At 45.1% G+C, this 21,019-nt stretch overlaps 2 non-coding genes across 4 annotated transcripts; one reads left to right on the forward strand and one right to left on the reverse strand.

The window, feature by feature from the left end:
• Positions 1-1,616: 1,616 nt before the first annotated feature.
• LOC120889262 (uncharacterized) lies at positions 1,617-8,463 on the reverse strand. 3 transcript variants are annotated; one of them, XR_013425295.1, is made up of 6 exons: positions 7,607-8,463; positions 6,576-6,863; positions 5,728-6,042; positions 5,529-5,651; positions 3,113-3,262; positions 1,617-2,147 (listed from the first exon to the last, which is right to left on the reverse strand). It is a non-coding gene; the product is annotated as an uncharacterized LOC120889262 (transcript). The 3 variants fall into 3 exon arrangements; XR_013425294.1 differs by having other exon boundaries at positions 5,529-6,042; XR_013425296.1 differs by lacking the exon at positions 3,113-3,262 and having other exon boundaries at positions 5,529-6,042; positions 7,607-8,461.
• Positions 8,464-10,195: 1,732 nt separating this feature from the next.
• Positions 10,196-10,271, forward strand: Trnav-cac (transfer RNA valine (anticodon CAC)). The gene has a single exon. It is a non-coding gene; the product is annotated as a tRNA-Val (tRNA).
• Positions 10,272-21,019: the final 10,748 nt, after the last annotated feature.

The following is a 21,019-nucleotide window of genomic DNA, read 5'->3' on the forward strand; positions in this document are numbered from 1 at the left end:
TGGCACCAAAACAGACTGGTAGACCAATGGTACATAATAGAGGTCACAGAGACTAACCGACAAAATTATGATTATCTTATATTAGACAAAGTTGCCAAAAACATGCACTGGAGAAAAAATAGCATCTTCAACAAATGGTGCTGGGAAAACTGGAAATCCATTTGCAACAAAATGAAATTAAACCCATATCTCTCACCATGCACAAAACTTAACTCAAAATGTATCAAGGTCCTAGGAATTAAACCACAGACTCTGCATCTAATAGAAGAAAAAGTAGGCTCTAATCTTCATCATGAGGGATTAGGCCCCAACTTCCTTAAAAAGACTCCTATAGCACAAGAATTAAAACCAAGAATTAATAAATGGGATGGAATCAAACTAAAAAGTTTCTTCTCAGCAAAAGAAACAATTTGTAAGATGAACAGAAAGCCTACATTCTGGGAGCAAATCTTTACCCCAAACACATCAGATAGAGCACTAATCTCTAGGGTATATAAAGAACTCAAAAAACTACCTAACCGAAAAATCAAATAGGTTAAGGTTGAGGTTCTCATAACCAAATTGTTGAACCTCTAAACTTTCTTACACTATCTCACCTCTTTGGAGGACACCTCATATCTAAACCACAACACCATACAAACCTGGGAGGGGGTTCTTGTGATCACTGTCCTGCTCTATTGCACACATCAGGGCACAATAGTGCTTTCAATGGAACTAGGTCCCTAGGGGCATTGCTTTAATAAGCTCATTTCCACTGTAATTTCTCTATGCCATGTAGCCAGGTCTTTGGACACCTGTCGTGACCCCTCCCCGGCAAAGGAAACACGACACAGGATTCTTCTTTCAGCAGTTTACTCAGGACCTTTGAATCATGATGAGAAAACAGGAACAAGAAAGGAAAGAGCGCAAGCGGTCGGTCTGCCCTAGCTTAAGTACCCAGCCTCGCCAATGAACTAGCACCACGTGGAGAAGTCTAATAGGTACAGCGCAGCGGAAGCAGGCCAGAGCCCAGCCCCACAGCCTTACAAGGAGTTGTTTACTTCTAACAACTCTAACCGCTAAGTCATCAGAAGCAGGAGGCCAGCGCCATTTTCAGGGTGCGGTCGCCGGCTCCCAACAGACACCAACCATGAATTTTTAAGAACCCAACACCCTTCAACTCTGAGTCATCACATGAGGGCTCCAGCTCTTCAAGGCAGAAGAAACCACAGAGTCAGCTCTGAATATTGGCCCCGGGTGGCCCTGCCCTCAGGTCCAGCCCTCTCTTGTTGTGAATCTTTTGGTCACAGCAAACTTTGAGAATGGGGGTGGATTTTTTTTTTTTTTATGCTCTGTCAGACATGGAGACAAACATGTACTTTTCCCTAACTTTTTTACTTTTTTACTGTCTCTTCCCAGAGACATGAAATAAAAAAGATGAGACACACACACACACACACACACACACACACACACACACACACAAATACATATAAGATATATATATATATATATAAAATTTTATATGGTATAAAATTATGAAGACATGAAGTAATGCATAGTCAGATGGGGATTGAGGGGTCCTACACAGTCAAGGAAAGCCAGTATTTTAGTCTTCTTGGGAGGAGGCAAACAAGGACACTTACAAATAAAATTCATTCACAATAATTTATATATAAAACATGTAGTATGGCAGAGCTGCAAGCAGCTCACCTGTATTAAATCCCACAACCCCAACAGTTGATGAATATGTCTTTCCAAATGGTAGAGAAGAGGAACCTTAGGCACCAAGAGAGAAAGTGCTAGTCGGAGGAGGGTAGGAAGCCGAGTCCAAGCCCAGCCAAGGGCAGCAGAGTCTAAGCTCCCTGATGCATCAGGAGAGCCAGGAACTGACAGCAGAAGCAGAAATCCCAGCTTCAAGGTTCCAGTGTGGTAACTTTTTTTTTTTTAATTAGGGTGTGAACCAAGAGCACTTTACTACTGAGCTACATGCCCAGTCCTTTAATTTTTGTTTTGAGATGTGGTCTCACCAAGTTGCTTAGGACCTCACTAAATTGCAATCCTCCTGCCTCAGTCTGCCCAGTCTCTGGGATTATAGGCCTGTGCCTGGTCCAATGTGGTCAGTTGGTGCCCTCAGCTGCTGATCCAGGAACGTGCAGACTCTCGACCTATGGGGAAAAAGGAACCAATGTTCAATTGGTTGCACAATATTGTTCTTTATTGGGCTGGGGAGGTGGCTCAAGCGGTAGCGCACTCGTCTGGCATGCATGGGGCCCGGGATTGATCCTCAGCACCCCATACAAACAAAGATATTATGTCTGCCGAAAACTAAAAAATAAATATTAAAAATTCTCTCTCTCTTTAAAAAAAAATCTAACAATAATAAGATTTAAAAAAATACATATATATTGTTCTTTATTCCCTTAGGACCTCTCTCTCCTCAGTTCCTCAAAACTCTGATTGGGCCTGTCTCTGACAGAAGTAAATTCCCTGAGTTTTTTCTCCCTTTCATCCCATTTTCCTTCCCTCATAGGCTCCTCTGGGTCTCCATCAGCAGCACCACCTGTCTCTGTTTCCACCATGGAAAGGGTGAAAGAGCTGCAGTATTTGAGGACAAAATCTGGGAGGGAAGCTCAGTGCCCCCGCCTTTCAAGCCCAACCAATCATGATAGAGTAGGGGCCTCACAGAGAGGGCAGCACCTAATCCTGCCACGTCAGGGCATGGGGATCACTCACACACAGCACTTCAACCCCTTAGTTCACACACCTCCTCCCCTGCAGAGACAGGTGCTCACCCAGCAGGGCCTGCCTCACTGCAGCTCAGCATCACTCCCTCCCAGTCCTGAGCTAGTAGCTCTGAGAGCCCACAAGGAAGCCCAGGGGTACCAGCAGACACTCCTACGATGGAAAAACATATGTGGCACATGATCTGATGCTCACCTAACCCTGGAGCAGCCAGTGCATAGGAGACTAAGTATCTTTTACCCTCTGCAACTGCCCAGGATCTCAATCTGCACTTTTCCCACCTTCTGCCCCCTATTATACCTATCTCTGGGAATTCAGCTCCTCCCCAAGAGCCAGTGCTTTCTGAGGTGGCCCTGGTCTTCCTGCCCCAGTCTTAGCAGGAACTTACCTAGGCCACAGACCTCACAGCCCACAGGGTCTTCTTTCCAATGCAGACTAGGGGCTTTCCTGAGACCCTTAGCCCGAGGCTGTCTGCCCACTCTGCCCTCTGGGACTGCCACAGCCACAATCCAGTTGCCATGGGGCACTCATGTGATTTCTATAACATGAGCATTAGAGAACTATTATTCATATCCATGCAGCTGAAACTGGAAACATCCTTATAGAGACACAACATTTCAAGCAGAAATATGCAGAAATGAGAAACCGACCTTCTGAACTCTTTTCCTTGGCAATGCCCTAGTGACATTCCAGGCAATCATTTTTGCCTACAGGAAATCAACATTAATACTCCCCCTGGGGCTGGGGTTATAGCTCAGTTGGTAGAGTGCTTGCCTTGCATGCACAAGGCCCTGGGTTCAATCCCCAGCACCACAAACACACACACACACACACACACACACACACACACACACACACGCACACACATACACACAAATGCTCCCTCTGTTTGCCCTACTGGAGAAGCCCAGGTAGAGAGAAAGAGCAAGCAAAAAGCTTATTTCCCTTTTGGGGGAGTCACCTTCATTGGGTCCATGCTCTGGGGCAGTCTCCTCAGGCTTGAGAAGCCAAGAGACAGTGAAATCAGGTTAAGGACAAGAAACCACCTACTGCCCCCATGCCAGGCACACAGAAGGGGCAGAAACAAGATTTGAGCTTCTGTCCACCCTCCACCCAGTCACTGTTCACCCATCACCTTGGCTCCCTGCTAAAACCTGAACTTCCTATTTTCTTTTCCTGTCCTCTCAAGCAACTTAATTATGGAGGAATCATTCTGACCATCCCTCACACCAAATTCACAGAGCAGTGAGCATCTTGAGAAAAGAAAATTGCTCAGGATGGGGCTGACGTTGTAGCTCAGTGATAGAGCACTTGCCTCGAATGCACTGGGTTTAATCCTCAGCACCACATAAAAATAAATAAAGATATTGGGTCCATCTACAACTAAAAAAAAAAATACTAAAAAAGAAAATAGCTCAGTGTGGAAAGGGAAACCCACAGAGCACAGAACAAGATGCCCAAAACACTGAACCCTAGGGACTGTGACTCCAACGACTGGAAAGGAAAATCTCAGAAGCAGGAAAAACACAATAACTGCAGCTGCCTCACAGAGGGCTAGTGTCTCTCCCTAGATGGTCAAGGACAGCTGTTTTTCTACTCTCCCTATCACCTGCAAAGCCACTCCAAGAGGAGGAGCCATGTGATGGGAACAGAAGGGAGCACATCCTAGGTGACCCAGAGGACACAATCAGGGGAAAGCTCCTGAGGAGGGACTAGAGGAGCTGGACAGAGGACAGAAGATGACCAGCTGCACTGAAGACCCCCACACCTGCTCTACACAGGCCTCCCCAAGGCTGTGCAGGCTGGGCTCTCCCACTCCAGGCCTCATGGGTCGTTTTCCTGGTTTCTTCATGATGGCTGGAGTGTCTTGGGGAGAGGACATAGTCAGGAAGGGTCCAGAGGCATCACCTCCCGTGGGGTTCCACTCCAGTTTCTAAGCCTCCCAGCCCCAGATCATAGATGTTGTTATGATTTAAATATGAGGGATCCCCAAAAAGATCCTGTGGTAAACAATACTAGAACATTCAGAGGTACAATGACTGGCTCCTAAGAGCCTTAAAATAATCACTGCATTCATCCACTGATAGGAATTAACTGGGTGGTAACTGTGGGCAGGTGGAGTGTGGGTGGAGGAGGAGGGTCCCTAGGGGTGAATATTTTTGTCCCTGGTGAAGGGAAAGCTCTCTCTGCTTCCTGTTGGCTGTGTCCTAAGCTGCTTTTCTTCTCCACACCCTTCTTCCCTTATGTTCTGCCTCATCTCAGGCCCAGAGCAACACAGTCAGCCATCTATGGGCTGAAACCTCTGAAACCATGAGCTCCAGATAAACTTTTCCTCCTCTAAAGTTATTCTTGTCAGGTCTTTGGGTCACAGCTGTGGAAAAACTGACTAAAACAGATGCTTTTACTGTGAGGTCCCCCAAGGCTATGATCCCCCAATTTGCAGATGTTTTTAATGTGTGTCCCTCTGAGGCCATGATAATCTAGCCCACACTAATCAGCCCACCATTCCCAACACAGACCCCTGGTCAAGCCTGTGGAGCCTGAGAGAGGAGCAGAAGCCACAGCCCCTGCAGCCAGAAGATCTGCAACTAGACCTTCAAGGGAATTCCCTACCCTGGCTTTTGGCAGGGCTAAGGGGAGTACCTGGAGACATGGCTCCCATCACTTCACAAATACACAAACCTCCATTCCCCTCCATTTCAGAAGTCTGGTCACCTCCAATGCTCTCTGTGCAGTGGGAGGCATGAAGGACACTACAGCCAAGACAGACCCAGCAATCTCCAGCCAGTGACCACTTTTCTCACCTGGACCCTCTGCAGCTGATGTTGTCCCCCTCTCCTTGCACCAAAGGAGCCAAAAGAAGAACACAGCACCAACAACAGCAGCCACAATGGTGGGCCATCGGCTCCAAAGGAGCAGTGCAGTGCCTGAAAGAAGGCTTGTTACACTCTGGGACTGGGGCTCAAGGCTTTCCCCCTCTTACCACCCTGGTCACTGACTCACCTGGTTGGGAACCCCTGCTGGGACCCCCAGGCTCACCACAAGACACAGTGCCATTAATGTGATTCCCGCTGTGTCCCAATTGACAGCTGAACCTCTGCTCCTGTCCTTGGGGAATCCTGGTGGACACTCAGGTCTGGTAGGTCCCATTCCCATAGGACTGGATACTCCCAGACTTCTGTGTGTCCTGGCTCAGGGGTTCCCCATCCTGAAGCCAGGTCAGAGAAATATTCTAGGGATAGAAGCCCCAAGCCCAACAGGTCACAAAGATGGTGTCTTCCAAGACCTCATCACAGGTTACATTCACTGTTGGGGACACTGGAGAAGAAAAGGCAGAAAAATAGAACAAGTCAGGGATGTTTTCAAACCTCTCTCCCCTCTAATAAAGGAAGAGGGAACAGGGCTAGTTCTCTCCACTCTTCTTCTGTCTATGGCCAAAGTTCTCATTGACTCCTGACCTTCTGCAAGTCTATTCTCAGTCTAGGGCCTCAATCCTTTGACTGGCAGGAAGATAGGCCTTGGCTTGTGGCCTCAATTCTCACTCCCAAATGTTGATGCTGAAGAAGGGGTGCTGGGGGTTCTCCTGGGTCATGGGTCCAAGAGGGAGCTCTACATGATAAACAGGCTGGTAGGCAGACAGGTAGGTGAGGATTCTATTCCTGCCTAAACCCCTGCTTCCTAAGGTTCAGGTTGCTTCCTGCTCATGGCCCAGATAGTTCATTTGCTGCCAAACCCTCCTGTCTTTATCCAGAAGCTTATCATGACAGGACAATCAGACTACAACACACTACAGGGAACACACGTGTCCCATAGTACAAAGGGTCCCCTGGAGCTTCAGGAATGGGAGGTACCTGTAGTTTCATTGAAGGCTATCCAGGAGTTCAGATGTCTCCGGAGTCTTCCACAAACTGTTCCCTGCACATGGGCCCATTGAGCCTTGCTTTGAATGCCGTCTGCATCCAAGGAATTCTTGACTTTCATAGCCAAGATCTCAGCTGAGGATGGTTGTACCATCCAGCTGCGCGTCTCTGGGTGATAGGAGAGGAAGGGCTCCCCATCATAGTAGAAATTCCAGAAGCCCCTGGTGCGGTTGTCCTCTCGGATTTCACAGCCCCAACTCTCCTGGAGGGAATGAGACCCTGTCCCGGCCCAGTAGTCACTTTTCCATTCCCTGGTTACTCTGCCTTCCCTGCCCAAGTATGAAACTTCAGCCCTCAGGGGACCCCTTCCTGGCTCCCCTCGATGTCTTCCTGTGCTGAGCTTCATGGAGAACACTGCTTGCCTCCCCAACCAAATGCAGTGAGAATAGATTAAAATGGACAGACAGGAAAGTTGGGCTCCTTCAGGCTCTAGTCCCTGTATAGGAGGGCTGAGAAATTATAAGACACCAGCCAGGCGTCACCAAAGTCAGGCCACTCCTGTGCAAGCAGAGAGAGGAAAAGTAAAATAAAAGAAAGAAAGAACTAGCTGATAGTGAGACATCTATTTCCTGGTACCTAGACCCCCACCAAGAAAGGCACAGCAATCTGATTGGACCAAAGAGTTTATGAAAAGCTTGTGGTCACTGAGTTCCTTATCCAGGACTGGGTAGAGGGATAGCTCTCTTAACCCCGCAGAGGCATATAAACCCCTAGATAATAATCATTCTTGGGTATCCTACTCTTGGAATTCCTCCTCTTGGGGAGCTCCACTTTCTTTCTATGACACTAAAAAATTCTGTTATTTGCTCTCACTCTTGTGTCTGAGGATTTCATTCTTCAAATTTGCAAAACAAAGAACCCAATCCCATGCTCTATGCTACAAAAAGGGACAGATCTCTGCTCTCTGTTCTCATCCTTCATGGAGAAATCCTCATATCACCCTTGCCCCTGCCCACACTCACCTCCTTTCTCCTCTTTCAGGAAGTTAATATCTGCTAGGGTCCTTTTAAGATTCTTGCCACTCTCTGTCAAGTCCTGGGTCTCTGTGTCCCAAGTCTCTGGTCCCAGGACTGTTTCTGCCCATAGTGCACAGGGCACTGCGCTGCCTCTCTCACTGTCATAGCTCAGGAAGGGCTGATCATCCAAGCGACCCTGAGCAAAGGACCTTGGGAGCACAGATCCACCTTGACATCTCACTGTGAGGCTGTAATGAAGACTGTGGGCTCCTGGGGAAGAAACAACAATGAATGACACTTCTTCCTGGAAATGACTGCACCATCCATGTTCAACCCAAAGCTTCTGCTCTCCTGACCACCCTGCGGATTCAGAAAATACACATAGACAGCTGGACCTGGTGGTGCCCACCTGTAATCCCAGCGACTCAGGAGGCTGAGGCAGGAGGATCACAAACTCAAAATCAGTCTCGGCAATTTAGGGAGGCCCTAAGCAATATAGTGAGTCTTGGTCTCAACATAAAAAATAAAAAGGGTGTGCTGGGGATGTGGCTCAAGCAGTAGCACGCTCGCCTGGCATGCGGTGCGGCCCGGGTTGGATCCTCAGCACCACATACAAACAAAGATGTTGTGTCTGCAGAAAACTAAAAAATAAATATTAAAAAATTCTCTCTCTTTCTCTCTCTCTCACTCTCTCTTTAAAAAAAAATAAATAAATAAAAAATAAAAATAAAAAGGGCTTAGGATGTAGCTCAGTGGTAAAGCACTCCTGGGTTTAATCCCCAGTGCCAAAAAAGAAAAGAAAAAAGAAAAAGAAAGAATAAAAATGCACATGGACAAAAAATAAGAAGAAGAATTTCTTTTTTTTTTTTTTCCTGCTGACACAACATCTTTGTTGGTATGTGGATCGAACCCAGGCTGCAGGCATGCCAGGCGAGTGCGCTACCGCTTGAGCCACATTCCTAGCCCCAAGAATTTCTAATACAACAAAACTAGGACACTAGAGAGAAAGGAGAGAAAAGTGAGGGGTGAAGGGAGGGGAAATGGAGATGGGCAGGCATGTAGGCCAGGGCTCAAGGCAGGGGACACAGGCTCCCTAAGAGTACCTGAGGGAATCCAGGGCAGAGGCTGGCCTGCAGGGGAAAGGCAGGAGTAGGAGAGCCAGAGGTGCAGAGCAGAGCTTGCCAGAGGCAGGCGAGGGCCCAGGAGGAACCCAGCATGGAAGGACTCATGGCCAGAGGGGCTGCGGAGCTCAGGCAGTTGCAGGGGAGATGAGAGGAGATTCTGCCTCTGTGCAGGCCCCTCATGGACAAGGTAGAGCTGGAGGGGCCAGAGGGGCTGAAGTTAGTAACCAGAAAGGAGTCTAGAGTAGGATTGTTACCTAGAGAGAAGTGAAAGGTCTTGAGTCTAAAAGCAAGAGTGGCATAATGAGGCTGCAGGTAGAAAAGTTGGACCTTCTACTAAAACCATACAAAAATATTAACTCGGGGCTGGGATGTAGCCCAGCGGTAGAGTGCTTGCCTAGCATGCACAAAGACAAAGTCCTGGGTTCCATCTCCAGCACTGAAAAAGGAAAAAAGAAAGGCCAAAAGCCAAGCATGGTGGCACACATCTGTAATTCGAGTTATTTGGGAGGATGAGGTAAGAGGATCACACGTTTGAGGCCAGCCTCAGCAATTAATTTAGCTAGACCTTGTCTCAAAATATAAAATAAAAAAAGGGCTGGGGATATAGCTCAATGGTAAAGAGACCTGGTTTCTATCCCCAGTACCACCACCACCACCATCAGCACACACACACACACACACACACACACACACATAAAGAAAGAAAAAATTTAGTGCAATGTGACTCTAAAACCTAAACTTAAAAACTAAAACTAAAAATTCTTAGAAGAAAACATTGGGAATAATCTCCATGACTTAAGAGTTTGACCATGCTTTCATAGATAGAAAAATGCACAGACTACAAAGAAAAAAATTTTGATAAATTGGACTCACCAAAATGAAATATGTCTGTACACAAAGAAGACTCATGCCCAGGTGCAGTGGCACACACCTGTAATCCCAGTGGCTCTCGAGACTGAGACAGGAGGATAGCAACTTCAAAGCCAGCCTTAGCAAAAGTGAGGCCTAAGCAACTCAGTGAGACCCTGTCTCTAAATAAAATACAAAATAGGGCTGGGTTGTGGCTCAGTGATTGACCAGTCCTGAGATCAATCCCCAGTACCCCCAAAAAAAACAAGACCCACAAAAAAATGTTCTATTGGGCATGGCTGTAATCCCAGCTACTTGGGAGGCTGAGGCTGGAGGATTCCAGGTTGGACATAAGCCTCAGCAACTTAGTGAGACCCTGTCTCAAAATAAAATTTAAAAAAGCATTGAGGATATAACTCAGTTGTAGTGTCCCTGGGTTCAACCTCCAGCACCATACACACACAAAAAGCACCCCCCATGGAAATGGTAACCCCTAAAATGGGAACAACTATTGGCAAATCACATATCTAATGAGAAACTAATGTCCAGAATATACAAAGATCTGGGGGTGTAGCTTGGTGGTAGAGTGTGTGCTTATCAAGCACAAGACCCCAGGTTCAGGGCTGGGGAGATAGCTCAGTTGGTAGAGTGCTTGCCTCACATGCACAAGGCCCTGGGTTCAATCCCCAGCACCTGCAGGCTGCAGTGTGGAGGGCTCTCAAGGGTGAGGTTTAGGCCACTGAGATAGAGGGCCAAGAGCAGATGCCAGCACTGGAGCGGGGAAGGAGGATGCCATGCTGACAACAGCAGGGAGGTCGCGGTGCCCTGCACTGTGCCAGTGGCTGTCAGCATTAGGGCCCCTGCAATGGGGATGGAGAGAAGACTGACTGGAGCTCAAGCTCCATCAGAAACTTAGGGCAATCTGGCTGGGAGTGCAGCTCAATGGTAGAGCACTTTCCTAGCATGTGTGAGGCCCTGGGCTCCATCCAGCACCACAAAAGGAAAAGAAGGGGGGTAAAGGGAAGGAAAGAATTATCACAATTTCAATGTTATTCCACACAGAAAAATTTTTAAAAGTCCTAAAATTCATATGAAACCACAAAACACCCCAAATAACCAAAGTAATCTTCACCAAAAAGAACAAAGCTGGCTGGGTGCGGTGCCACATGCCTGTAATCCCAGTGGCTGAGGAAGCTGTGGCAGGAGGATCCTGAGTTCAAAGCCAGCCTCAGCAATTTAGCAAGGCCCTAAGCAACTTAGCGAGACCCTGTCTCAAAAAGGACTGAGAATGTGGCTCAGTGGTTGAGTGCCCCTGGGTTCAATCCCCAATACCAAAAAAGTAAAACAACAAAACTGGAGGTGTCACAATACCAGATTTCAAAATGGTTACAAATCAGCCAGGCATGGTGGTGCATGCTCATAATCACAGTGGCTCAGGAGCCTGAAGCAGGAGAATCACAAGTTCAATGCCAGTCTCAGCAACTTCTCCAGGCCCTAAATGGGCCCTTAGTGAGGCCCTATCTCAAAATAAAAATAAAATTAGAAGGGTTAGGGACGTTGCTCAGTAGCTAAGCACCTCTGGGTTCAATCCTCAGTACCAAAAAAAAAAAAAAAAAAAAAAAAAAAAAAGACATACAAGTGACCAACAGATATATGAATAAATGCAAATACAAACTAAAACAAGATACCACTGCACACCTATAGATTGGTTATTGTCAAAACATGAAAAATGATAAGTGTCAGCAAGAATGAGGAGAAAAGAGATCACTATTGGTGGTGTAATTTAGTAAGTCATTTTGGAAAACAGTACAGGAGGTTCCTCAAAAAGCTAAAAACAGCTGGGCAGAGTGGCACACACCTGTAATCTCATAGATTTGAGAGGCTAAGGCAGGAGAATTGCAATTTCAAGGCCTGTCTGGGCAATTTAGGGAGACTTTGTCTCAAAATAAAAAATAAAAATAAATTTAAAAAAAAAGGAGAGGAGGGTAGTAATGTCATTCAGTAGTAGAGTACTTCTGGCTTCAATCCTCAGTACCCACACTCTACACACACATACACACACAAATCTAAAAACAGAATTACTCTATGATCCAGCAATCCCACTACTTCTACTACTGCATGTATACCCAAAGGAATTAAGATCAGCATTCATTGCAACATTATTCACAATAATCAAGACATGGAAACAATCTAAGTGTCCATCAACAGGTGAATAGATTTTTAAACTTTGGCATTAACCAAGCATGGTGGCAGGCACCTGTAACCCCAGCTATGTAGGAGGTTGAGATGGGAAGATCACAAGAGCCCAGAATTTCAAGACCAGTCCAGGCAAAATAGTAGAATAGTAGAACCTAGTCTCAAAAGCAAACAAACAAAAAAAAAAAGCAAAACTGATACACATACAAGAGAATACTATTCAGCCTATAAAAACGGGTAATTTTCCCTTGGGATAACATGGACAAACCTAGAGGAATTAAGTAAAATAAACCAAGCAAGGAAAGAAAAATGCTTTAACCTAAATGTAAAATATTAAAAAGTTGAAACTCAGAAGAAGAAAGTACATAGTGGTTAACAGAGGCTGGATTTGGAGTGTGAGAGTAAATAGAAAAGGAGAGACATTGATCAAAGGACACAAAGTTTGTTAGATAGGAGAAGTAAGTTCTGATGTTCTTTCTATAGCACAGCAAGGTGACTCCATTTAAAAATGTGTTCTACTGAGCTATATCCCTAGCTATTTTTATTATTTTATTTTATTTTTAAGACATGGCAATACTTAGTTGCCTAGGCTGACCTCGAACTTGCCAACCTCCTTCCTCTGCCTCCTAAGTAGCTGGGATTAGGGGCCTGAGGCACAGTGCCCTGCTGGGAGAAAAGTTTTTAACTGGGAAGCTCACAGAGGCAAGAGGAAAATGTCCTTTATAATTCCGGTTTAAAGGCTGACCATGTGCTTGCCTAGGGTATACAAGGACCTAGGTCCAATTCCTAGCACCATCTATATGCACAAATGCTGTGGGGACTTCTCTCTCTCCCCATTGCTTCCTTACTATAGGCTAAGGAGGGAGAGCTGGAACCAAGGAATTTCTGGTAGCCAACAAGCTACAGGGGGTGCAAGAGGGGAGAAGACCCCCCTCCCCCCAGGCAGCAGGAGTCCAGGGGACAATGAGGTGGAACTGAGAGAAATCACAGGAAGAATCTCTTGACCCAGAAAGTCTTCAGCCTCTAATCTCCCGAGCATTGGGTGAAGCCACAGTCCCCACAGCGGCTGTGGCCATGTCCCTACCAGCTCCTGGCAGGAGGAAAGGAAGACCCCCAACTCCAGGTACTGAGGACTCCAGGACTTCGGATGCCTGTAAACTGTTCCCCAACACGGGTGGGAAGCGATCCCCATGAATATTGCTCAAAGGAGCAACCTGGGGGACAGCCCCGGGAGCTCGCAGCGTCAGAAGTAAAAAATAAAAAAATAAAAGTGCGAAAAGCAACCACAGGGCAAAGAAGCGGCAAGGTGCAGCACGGATCTAGGTCGCCGGACAAGGTGGCTGGGGGAAACCTTGAAAAGCGGAGTTGAGATTCGGTGGCAAAGTGGCTGCGTCCAGTCCAGCACCACACCCCTCCTCCACCCAGGGATCGTGCACCTGAGCGCGTCAGCCCCGGAGACGCTCAGCTCTCGCTGGAACCAGCCCGCAGCCCTGGAGTCTCACCGCTCTGAAGGTCCGCAAGGAGCCTACTCACCAACTGCGGCACTCACGGGAGCACAGAGGACAACCAAGGCCGGGAGCAGCCGGACTCCACTGAGCCCCATACTGCGCGAGTCTGCCACCCCTTCAGCAAACCGGACTGGTGGCGAAGAACACAAAAGTGCTCGGAAAACCGCGTGAGCAGAGCCTGTGGTTGAGCGGAGGAACACTGACTGCCGCAGTCTGGCTGGGCACAGAATCAGGAGCCACTGAAGCAGGAATAAAACTTTATTTTGAAAATGCCGCCATTTTGAAAATGCCGCCATTATTTTGAAAATGCGTCAGGGAAGCAAGCCGGTCCACCCAGGGGTTGGTTCTACCGGGACTGGGCGCCGGCACCTCCCCCGGAATTCCCTCCTATTGTCCTTCCCCAACCAATGGGAACTCTCCAGGAGTCCCATAACCTGAATCCCGTAGCAGGCCAAGGTGAACAGCAGGAGTCCAATATCCATATGAATGTATATCTTAACATAATCATATCATCTCAATGGTTAGCTGGAGTCACCTTACAACCAAAAGTGCCATGCAATTTTACTTGGCTGTAGCTCCTAGCAACTGACCTCACTCTGTCACTCTGTTACTTAAGTAGCAACTGCGCAGAGAAGAGTGTCTGATGCGTTGGGCTTCCCCTCTCACGTACTTTTTAAAGCATTTTTTTTTCTTAAAGAGAGAGATAATTTTTTAATATTTTTTTTTAACTTTTCGATGGACACAACAACTTTGTTTTATTTTTATGTGGTGTTAAGGATCAAACCTAGCGCCCCGCGCATGCCAGAGGAGCGCGCTACAGCTTGAGCCACATCCCCAGCCCCATGTCTTTTCTTGACAGGATTCCTGTACATCCTTAGAGGTACTTGAGGAACAATGGAGGTGTAGCTCAGTGAGTAGAATGATTAATTACCTCGTATGCACAAGGTCCTGAGTTCAATCCCCATGACACCACAAGAGAAAAAAACAAAGTGCTAAGGAAGAGGGATGAGGGTAGGCAATCTCACATCTTCATTCATAGTTGTTGTTTAAAAACCTACCTAATCTTTTTTTCCTTTTTTTCACAAATAAGTATCTTAAGTCTACTGATGGAGCCTTTAGGCAATATCTGGACCTTGATCCTGGAGGACCCTGATCCTGGAGGCAAATTCTGAGATACAAAGTTCTGAAAGTAGACAGAATCAGAGCAAGTTATCTAAAATGGCCCATATGCTTTGGAGAACATGAATGCAATTGGCCAAGGCTTGAAGCATCTCTTTCAGCACCACTGCACAAGGTCATCAGTGTCCACACATGAAGCTGAGAAAATCTGGGCAGATGGAGGACCTGAAACGGATCTGGAAAGTCAGACCACATGTGCTGAGATTGATGGTGTTCCTGTCCATCCTACAGCTCTGAATCTGTCCTGCAGCAGATCCAAGTGCCACCAAAGATGAAGAGGGCAAGGAGTTTGCATAGTAATGGGGGGCCAGAAGCCTCAAAAACTAATCTCCTTAAATTATCAAATTAACAGGAAATCTGGGCAGGAGATGGCAGCAGCTATACATTCAAGCCCACCCAGGTCTTCATCCATAACTGATGCTCCTACCAACTCCACTGTGATGGAAATAGCTTGTGAGGCTGCTGCATGTCTACCAGGACAGGAGGCAACTGCCTAAAGAATCAAGAGATTCAAAGTAAGCAACCTCGCCAGACTTTTAGTCTGGTGGCCTCTACCACAGATGGCAGCCTCCACACAGACTCTATAAATGAAACCAGACCAGCACAAGAAGGTTGCCATTGCTGATCTGTAGCAGAAAATTCTGAAGCTCACAGAACAAGTCAAGATTACACAAACAAGCTGAGTGCAGTAGTGCACAACTGTACTCTCGGCAGCTTGAGAGGCTGAAGCAGGAGGATCATAAGTTCAAAGCCAGCCTCTGCAGAAAGGTGCTAAGCAACTTAATTTTGAGGCACTGTCTCACCAAGTTGTCCAGACTGCCCTTGAATTTACCATGTCTCTGCCTCCCAAGTAGTTAGAACTACAGGGGTGGGCCACCATGCCTGGCTATTATTAATTATTTTGATCAAGATAATTTATTTTGCACAGGAGGCACTGGAGTCCAGGCCCATTCTTGGAGAGTTTATTTTCATTAATGGAGGTCACAAGAAAGACCTTTGCTGCAGAGTGGGAGAGAAAACCCAACTCCCCTGATACCTGGTCCCAAACCCTTTCCTCTGTGATATCTACCCTCCTTCCAGGGCTTCCCAGGTGAGCCAGCTGCAGCACACTCTTATTCTGCTTATCCCCCACACCCCTCCCCCCCCAAAAAAAAGACTTTTACTGCTTTAATAATTACATACAAGAGCTGGGGTTGTGGCTCTGTGGTAGAGCACTTGCCTTGCATTCATGTTCAATTCTCAGCACCAATATAAATAAATGAATAAGATAAAGGCCCAATAACAACTAAAAAAAAAAAAAACAGGTTGGTTCCAGGGCATTGAGGTGACTGCCAGAGAGAAAAAGCTTCAGAGGAGGCCCTGCAGGTTTGGGGCCCCTGATGTGGGCCACTGCCCAAGAACTGGGACTCTATTAAGCTTAAAACAAATGTAAGGAAATGAAGCAAAGTTCTATATTTCCCATGATGACAACTCCAGACAGTTTTATTTTTGTTGTTTCTCTTTTATTCTTCTTACTGGGGATGGAACCTAGGCAGGCTCTACCACTGAGTTTTAATTTTGAGACAATTTTACTAAGTTGCCCAGGCTGGCCTTGAACTTGTGATCCTCCTGCATACTCCAAAATTGCTGAAATTACAGGTATCTGCCACCAGGCCTGGCTTCCTAAGGTTTAAAATATATATATATATATATTTGGCATATATATATATATGTATATATATATATATTTGGCATATATATATTTGGCATATATATATATATATATATATATATATATATATATATATATATATATATATATATATGCCAGGCATATGCATGTAATCCTAGGAGGTGGAGGCAGGAGAATTGTGAGTTCAAAGTCAGCCTCAGTAACTTAGGGAGACCCTGTCTCAAAATAAATCATAAAAAGGGGCTGGGGGTGTGGCTTAATGGTTAAGCACCCCTAGGTTCAATCCCTGATACCAAAAATTTAAAAATAATTTTAAAAATATATTTAGCTGAAGTGGTGCATGCCAGTAATTTCAACTACTCCAGAGGCTGTGGCAGGAGGATAGCAAGTTTGAGGCCAGCTAGGCAGCTCAGCTAGACCTTGTGTCAAAATAAAAACTAAAAGAACTGGGGATGTAGCTCAGTGGTAGAACGCATTGGGTTTTGAGTCTCAGCCCAGATGTACCACTGAAGGGTCCCCAGGTCCCCCCTCCAGTTCTCTCATGATAGCACCTGCTTTATCAGTGCTCTGTGCTCCCCAGTTGCTGAACTCCTGGTCACCTTCTCCAGAAATTGAACATGACAATGGACCAGATGGTTGTTCCTGATTTTTCCTCAAAACCCAATTCAAGCTCATCAACAGTGCCAACATTAGGCTGACAATCATGACATGGAAAATCAATCAGGTGGCCATTGCAGAGATCCTAGAGCTCAAGGCATCAGACAGTTCAGCATCACTATTACCCACTTAAAAACATGCACTGGCTGGCAGCTGTTTGGTTTGCCTCAGGGCTGTGACCTTCTCCAGAACCTGCAGAAGATTTCCCTGGGAACTTCAGTGCAGAGCCAACTGAAGTGGTCCACAAACACTTCTCTTTCTCCAGCCTCAATATCCATAGTCCCTACAAGCCTCTGAGTGATGATGGACAGTACACTACCTAGAAGATTCAGACCTCAGAGTGTCTGCACACCCTGGATTTTATGGTATTCCAAAAAAGAGCTGACAGTAGGGTTGGCTGTCAATTTACTTAGTTAATAACAGATTGGACCCAATGGGTTTCTGTCCTTCAATTATTCTTCAGATCACCTCTGTCTAGTGTGTGACTTCAGCTTTAATAATGAACTTGATGGACTTTTATAAAAGCTTGTCTGGACTTTTTCATCACAAGAGACTTAACCAGGGATGTTTCAGGAAACTGAAATAGGATGAGAATTTGCTTGAGAAAAGATTGTCAGATCTGTCATGTTATTTTTCAGTGTTCCCAGCCTGCCCTTGGAAAAGAATCCCATTAGTTCACAAACCTTTTCAATTAAAACCTGTGTTGAAAAGATGTTTGCACTCATTTCAGCTTGTGTTGTTTCCTTTTTCTTAGCATTACTTTTTTTTTTGGTGGTGATGCTCGAGATTGAACCCAGAGCCTTGTGCATGCAAGGCAAGCACTCTACCAACTAAATTACAATCCCAGCCCTAGTGTTACATTTTCAATCAGCATTTAAGGACATTCAATTAGGCTTCTTGGCCAGCCACAGTGGTGCAGGCCTGTAATCCCAGTGACTTGGAAGACTGAGGTAGGAGGATGAAAAGTTCAAAGCCAATCTCAGCAATTTAGTGAGGCCCTAAGTAACTCAGTGAGACCATGTCTCTAAATAAAATACAAAAATGGGCTCAGGATTGTGGCTCAGTGGTTAAGTGCCCCTGAGTTCAGTCCCTGATACCAAAATAGATAAATATGGCTTGTTTTGAAGTGTTTTGTTGTTTGTTTGTTTTGGTGTTTTTTGTTTTGTTTTGTTTTGTTTTTTGCTTTGAAGATACTTTAAAAACTCAGATATCATGGCATGGGACTGGGGTTGTGACTCAGTGTCAGAGAGCTTGCCTAGTATGTGTGAGGCACTGAGTTCCATCCTTAGCACCCACTTCATAAAAGTAAATGAATTATAATAATAATAATAATAATAATAATAATAAACCTCAAGACATGCTTGAGTCCTCCATAGTTAAACATTAAGTATTTAGGAACAATTTCTCTAGACAGGATTTCAGATCATTTGTTTGTGGATTTTTAAAATGTCAACAAGATATGCATGGCAATATTTTTTATATATTTTCATTACCTAAGCAACTGAAGAAGACTATTTCAATAAAACATATAAAAAGGCTGGGGATGTAGCTTCATGGTTAAATGGCTAAATGCCCCTGGGTTAAATCCCTGGTACCAAAAAAAAAAAAAAAAGGAAATAGATTGTAGCATTGTAAACACTTTAGAAACATGTTGAAATATTATAAAGTAACATAGTAATTTTCTTAAAGCATTCAAATGTTTCACTTGGTAACCTAATAAAATGTATACAAAGAAACTACTTAGCATGGAAGAAATTTTGTTACTTAAATGTAAATATCAAGACTCTGATACATTCTTCATAAATATCCCTTGCTGTACATCCATGTTCCTTATTATTCTGTTTCTTAAAGAAATTTCAATTGTTTTCTGTTATTTAATCATTGCTACGTATTTGCACTTTTTCCATTGGAATGATATTGGCATACATTTGAAACTTAGTCAGTGCCATCATTATTTGTATTGGAATGTGGCAGCGGCTAAGAAAGCCAGTGGGACCTTCCTTTTGGAGATGGGAAACTTTTTTCTGGTGATACTGGGGATTGAGCCCAGAGTCATTTTATCACTGAACTACATCTTTTTGGTTTGCTGTTGTTGTTTGAAATGGAGTCTCACAAAGTTGCCCAGGCAGGCCTCAAACTTGTGATCATCTGCCTCAGCCTCCCAAATTGCAGAGATAACAAATCCCACCCCAGTAAGACAGAGATGGAAAATTTTGTGGGAAGTCTATAAATGGGTGATCATTATAATTTCCTAGAACAGCGAGATGACTTGATCCAAAATATTTAGAAAGGAGAATGCAAAAAACTAGAAAAATTACCTGGACCTCTCAGCTATCAAAAATAAAAGTGGTGAAGATGACAGGGAAAGGCTGGGGTTGTGGCTCAGAGGTAGAGTGCTAGCTGAGCATGCAAGAGGCACTAGGGTTCAATCCTTAGCACCACATAAAAATAAAATAAAGGTATTGTTTCCACCTATAACAGAAATATATATAGATAGATGATAGGGGAAGCCTCCTTCAAACAAAATAGTCCACTGGTAATAAACGGATACGTATTTTCTTTCTTCCTTTCTTTTTTAAAAAATCTTCCATTTATTTATTTATTTATTTATTTATTTATTTATTATGTGGTACTGAGGAACAAACCCAGTACCTCACACATGAGAAGCAAGAGCTCTTCCACTGAGCCACAATCCCAGCCGCTAAACTGGTAAGTATTTTTATACATGAGTTGCAAATATTTAAGATTAATAAATGGCATTTAAAGCCTAAATGAAAAAAGAGGATATCCCTGAAGCTCAATCCCCAGTACTCCCCAACACACACACACACACACACACACACACACACACACACACACTGAAGCTTCTGTTTCAGCAGGTGTGAATAGGACCTGAAAATTATATTTTTAAGAAGTTCTCATGGTTGTGTGTTACGTGTGCTGCTAGCAGATGGAACCCAGCACTCCATGCAAGCTAGGTAAACACTTAGCCACTGAGCTACATCCCCAGCCCTGGTAGATGCATTTCTAATAACTCCTGGGACCACACATTGAGAGCCACTGCCCTAAACCCATCAGACTTGGTTTTGGATGTCAGAAGAGGACTGGAAGCCTGTGTTGGTGCATACCTGTAATCCTGACCACTAGGGAATCTGAAGCAGGAAGACCTCCAGTTGAGGCCAACCTGGGCAACTTAGCGAGACCCTATCTCAAAACTTAAAAAAAAAAAAATGAAAGGGCTGAAGCTGTACCTCATAGTAGAGTGGTTGACCAGTGTAGGGAGACCAAGCTATCAGTTTCCAGAGCCACAACAAGAGCTAGAAGAAGGCTATGAGGCAAAGAAATAGGACAAGCTATATTGGACTTGGCGCATCCTAAATAATGCTGCAAGGATAAAGTGTTGGCTTCCTGGGGGTCCAGGAATGGCAGAATACCCAAAAGGGAACACCCTCGGAAAGTGACCCAGGAACAGAGCTTTTCACACAGCCACTTGAGCTCCTGCAGCTCCATAGACTGAATGCTTTATCCTCAGGTCCTCCCACCTTTTGTGACATTGACTTTCAGGTCTTGCTATACTGCCTCTCTACTGTTTGGGGGAGCTGTGGTATTACCAGAGGAGCTTTGAGAGTTTCTGTTTATTTCTTGGTTTGTTTTGTGGTGTGCTCTACCAATGAGCTACATCTCTAGCACTTTTTATTTTTTACTTTGAGACAAGGTCTTACTAAGTTGCTCAGGTTGTCCTTGATCTTGTCATTCTTGTGCTTCAGCCTCCTGAATCATTGGAGATATAAGTATGTGCCACCACAACCAGTTTGAGAGTCCTTTTGACACAGAGATGGAGTGCCAGTCTGATGAGGATGAGCAAACTTATAGGAATAATATCATGGGCTCATGGCAGCTGGCTTCAATCACTTGTTCTAGCTGCATGTGGTAGTGCACACCTGTAAGCCCAACTACTCAGGAGGCTGAGGCAGGATGATAGCAAGTTCAAGGCCAGTCTCAGAAACTTAGCAAGGCCCTAAGCAACTTAGTGAGATCCTGTCTCAAAATAAAAAAAGGGCTGAGGATGTGGTTCAGTGGTAAAGCATCTCTGAGTCAATCCCCAGAACCAGGCAGGTAACAACCAGGTATCCTAAAGGAGCACACCTAGGGCTCTTTTCTGCATTTCACAGGCACTAGAGGGCGCCCTGAGCTTATTGAAATCACAAGCTCTGTGGGAAAGCACCCAGAGTGC

This window comes from Ictidomys tridecemlineatus, chromosome 8, assembly GCF_052094955.1.
Source record: "Ictidomys tridecemlineatus isolate mIctTri1 chromosome 8, mIctTri1.hap1, whole genome shotgun sequence".
Classification (NCBI taxonomy): Eukaryota; Metazoa; Chordata; class Mammalia; order Rodentia; family Sciuridae; genus Ictidomys; species Ictidomys tridecemlineatus.